General features: G+C 39.3%; 1 non-coding gene across 1 annotated transcript; it reads right to left on the bottom strand.

Moving 5' to 3' along the window:
• Positions 1-1,222: 1,222 nt before the first annotated feature.
• TRNAD-GUC (transfer RNA aspartic acid (anticodon GUC)) lies at positions 1,223-1,298 on the bottom strand. The gene has a single exon. It is a non-coding gene; the product is annotated as a tRNA-Asp (tRNA).
• Positions 1,299-4,438: the final 3,140 nt, after the last annotated feature.

The raw sequence follows: 4,438 nt of genomic DNA, 5'->3' as shown, positions 1-4,438 counted from the left end.
ATGCATAGTTATTATTTTAAACCAAGGAAGGTAAAATTTCTCTGACCAACTTTAGTGTATGGTAGCCTAGAGGCAAATGTTTTATTCATAAATGATCTTTTTTTTTTTAATAAACTATAAAAATGTGAAACAATAAAAGTGATATATACCTAATAATGAGTGAATCAATAAACCCACTGGGCAACTTTGCTCTGCATGTGGAAAAATTTAACTTTGTATAATAAATTGTAGAATTATTAATCTTGTTTCAAATCCTTTTTATATCATACCATTTACTTTAATTCTTACTAGTTTGACCATTATCATATGTTATGAATTTTTCTTGTTACTTTTTTGCAGGGAAAGTGGTGACTAAAGTGTATATTGGAACTTTGAAGGCCTCCAAGAAAGTCCAGGGAAAGCCCTGACCAACTGGCAAAGGGAGAGGAGAGGGAAGACCCCAGGGTTTTTGAAGGCTCTTTCAACATCTTGACTGACAGAAACCTTCAGCTTTCCTCTGGAAGGATGACAGGGTGAAAGAGAAGCAAACATTAGAAATAAACAGGTGCTTGCCTCTGATGACTTCCAGTAAGTTTATCACCACACCTGCCAAAGGATATTCTTCTATAATTAAATGAATAAGTAAGTAGGGATAATATCAAAGCCCTGAGACTTTAAACGCATTCAGAGAAAGAAAACAGCTATGTAGGTGTTGAAACCTATGTTAATATGTTTGCCTCCTTGCAAAGGATTGCCCATACTAGCAAGGGAATAAAAGCAACAACAACAAAAAACAACATTGATAAACTATAATGTCAGCATACTTTGAAGAAAGGCTATTCGCAATGCAAATATGAAACAACCTAAACTTGCATTAGTGAATTATAATAAGAGAAACATAGCAGACTTGTTGGATTTGCACAACAAGTTTTAATTTTTTTTTTTTTTTTGGATTTTTCTGAAGCTGGAAATGGGGAGGCAGTCAGGCAGTCAGACAGACTCCTGCATGCACCCAACTGGGATCCACCCGGCACGCCCACCAGAGGGCGATGCTTTGCCCACCCCGGGGGTCGCTTTGTCGTGACCAGAGCCACTCTAGCGCCTGGGGCAGAGGCCAAGGAGCCATCCCCAGTGCCCGGGCCATCTTTTGCTCCAATGGAGCCTTGGCTGCGGGAGGGAAAGAGAGAGACAGAGAGGAAGGAGAGGGGGAGGGGTGGAGAAGCAGATGGGTGCCTCTCCTGTGTGCCCTGACTGGGAATCGAACCCGGGACTTCCGCACGACAGGCCAACGCTCTACCACTGAGCCAACTGGCCAGGGCCACAAGTTTTAAATATTTTGAAGCTATAGATCTCATCCACTACGTTTTGCAGTATTCTCAACTCAGCCTCAATTATTTATACCGTAGGTTTTAGGATTTTGTCAGATGCATACCATAATAAGCAACTTTGTACTCATCCTTCCATATTGAGGGAAAGCAAGAAAAGAGATAATATCAGCAGGGAAAAGTAGGGATATAACTTATGTGACTATTTCTCAGCTTCTGAACTTGTGGGGTAAATGGGCTATTAAAAAGAAGTAGGGCTTGACCAAGTGGTGGCGCAGTGGATAAAGCATTGGACTGGGATGCGGAGGACCCACCTTCGAGACCCTGAGGTCGCCAGCTTAAGCACGGGCTTATCTGGTTTGAGCAAAGCTCACCAGCTTGGACCCAAGGTTGCTGGCTCGAGCAAGGGGTTACTCGATCCACTGAAGGCCCGCGGTCAAGGCACATATGAGAAAGCAATCGATGAACAACTAAGGTGTCGCAACGAAAAACTAATGATTGATGCTTCTCATCTCTCTGTTCCTGTCTGTCTATCCCTATCTATCCCTCTCTCTGACTCTCTCTGTCTCTGAAAAAAAAGAGAGTAGGTATAATTACAAAGGTATATTTCACTCAGTTTCCTTGGGGATAGCCCTGAGGGCCCCAAGCCTTTCACCAAGCCTTGGGGGGAATGTTACCCCTCTTTGGTGGGTTTTCCCATACTGCAGTCACTTTGTACATCAGCAGGGATGAATGCAGAGAGGGATAAGTGAAACATGGCAGGATGACCATAGGCTAGTTCTGTGAGGACTTTCTGAAATAAAAGTCTTGAGACTATTATTGAAATCTATACTGATTTCCATAGTGTTGTAGCCCAACGATCCTGAACTACATACGGATCAGGGAATGGGGCTGGAGGAATGGAGCAACTTCTATCTAGGTAAGGACAGGTCTGAACTAGAATTCTGATCTTCAGGCTTGATTCAAGTCTTTTGGTATATTTATCACTCTAGTTTCTGTACAGGCACATTAAAATAATTGACTAGTTCAGCCATTGAATAAATATTTATTGAGTACCCATTATATGTTAGGCTCTCCTGGAAAAACAATGTTGGTATTATATGATTTAAATTCTGGTGCAGTTTATAGCAAATAACATCCCATAATTATTATATGTTAGTCATCAACAATCTAAGCAACAAAAAATAAAGCAAGATCAGGAGTTTGAATGTTTCAGTAGAATAACTTTTTAAATCTAATCAGTGCACCTTTGATCAGGAGGTAAAAAATTCAGCAGGTATTTAAAACCAGTGAGAGAATACAGTTTTGGGGACAAGACTACTAACCAGAGGAAAGAGCAAAGATAATGAAACAGGATGGAGCTTGACTTACCAAAGAATGAATCAGGTGAAAGCTGGTAAGGCCTGAGCAGAAAGACCATGGCGGATAAGATGAGGAGGTGAAGCCAGTGGGTGGACAGGGCCAGATCCTGCTGGGCGTTTTAGGCAATAGTGCAATGCTTTTATAATGCTGTGAGAAAACATGGCAACTTGGGGGCCTTGGCATTAAAATGATATAATACTCATTTTCAAGTGATTCTTCTAGCTACTGTGTTGAGAAGAGTAGCTCAGGGAGTGAAGAATAGAAGCAAAAAGAACAGTTAGGAAGCTAATACCATTGTTTAGTAGAGGGAGGGAGGTGATGGTAGCTGTATTGAAGAAGTATGTAACCGGTGAGAGTGAACAGACTCAATGTGTGTCTGGGAAAATGTGTGTTTGAGCCTATATTATTTGTTTATTGCTTTGGAATGGGAAATGATGGGGGTGGGGAGATTCCTCTAAGCAAACAGGTGAAAGATAGTACCATTTACTGAGATAATGATAAGTATTTGGGGGGAATACAAGTTTCAATTGACATGTTATGTTTCTGATGCTTAATGGTTATCTAACTAGATACATTTGAAAAAGGGTTGTTTCATACATAAATGATACTAGGTATTCCAGTAATATTTTAGGTTATTGCAGAATTATGAATCCAAACAAAGCCAACCTGTACAAATAATTTTTCTTAGCAGATACCTACTCATTTCAATAAATAGAATCCTCATATCTTTAATAACTTAAAGTATTTTCCTTTTCTTTCTCTCTCTCTCTCTCTCTCTCTCTCTCTCTCTCTCTTTCTCTCTATCTGGAAAGTAGTTGCAAGATAGATGGGAATAAAAATGTTTAATAATGTGCTGTCAGCTCTCCACATAATTGCCAGTAGACCTTCATTATAAATATATGTGGAATACAAATCTGTACATAGAACCGTGGATATCAGTGAAAACTAGAAGAAACATGTTTCATAAACGTTCAAATTGCAGGTTTAGATACATTGCAGCTGATTAGCCTGACCACAAATGGTAGAGGTGTGACTGTCTATGTGCTGTGACTTCATGGGCATTTCAGTGCCACCTAATTCCCACCTTACCTTTCACCCCACAAACACGCTTATCAACCTTTTTCTAATGTTTGATGGTACTTAGAATAACTAAACTGAGTCCCAAATGTCCCTGATGATTGATTAAATGACACTGTACAATATATTATTTACTGTACTTAATATATTTCATTATAATGATTTGTTCACTAGCTGTGAGTTCCATTAGAGAGGAGAACTTATGGCGTTCACCTACGTGTCCCTAAAGTTAATGACTGGCACATAGCATGTGTTCAATGTATATTTTGATGTGTAGGAATAAAAAGATAAGTCTATTAATAGGCAAAACCAGATTTTGATGAAGGCTTTAATGAAGAGAAATGTAACATTAAATTTTACCCTAATTAAAATATCAACTTATTTTGTTTTAATGTTTTTATTTATTCATTTTTAGAAAGGAGAGAGAGAGGGAGAAAGAGAAACAGAGAGGAAGAGAGAGGAGAGAGAGACAGAGAGAGAGAAGGGGAGAGGAACTGGAAGCATCAACTCCCATATGTGCCTTGACCAGGCAAGCCCAGGGTTTCGAACCGGCAACTTCAGCATTTCCAGGAACTTATTTTATATTTTAAATTTTCTAAAATAACAATGGAAACCCTAGAATAGCTAGAATTGTGTATAGAATTTGGCTAGTCCATTGACATTAATGAAGTTTTACTTATCAGCTTCTGGATTAT

This window comes from Saccopteryx bilineata, chromosome 11 (genome assembly GCF_036850765.1).
Source record: "Saccopteryx bilineata isolate mSacBil1 chromosome 11, mSacBil1_pri_phased_curated, whole genome shotgun sequence".
Taxonomy (NCBI): domain Eukaryota; kingdom Metazoa; phylum Chordata; class Mammalia; order Chiroptera; family Emballonuridae; genus Saccopteryx; species Saccopteryx bilineata.
The sequence above is the reverse complement of the archived record's forward strand: the minus strand, read 5'-3'. Positions and strand labels throughout refer to the sequence as shown.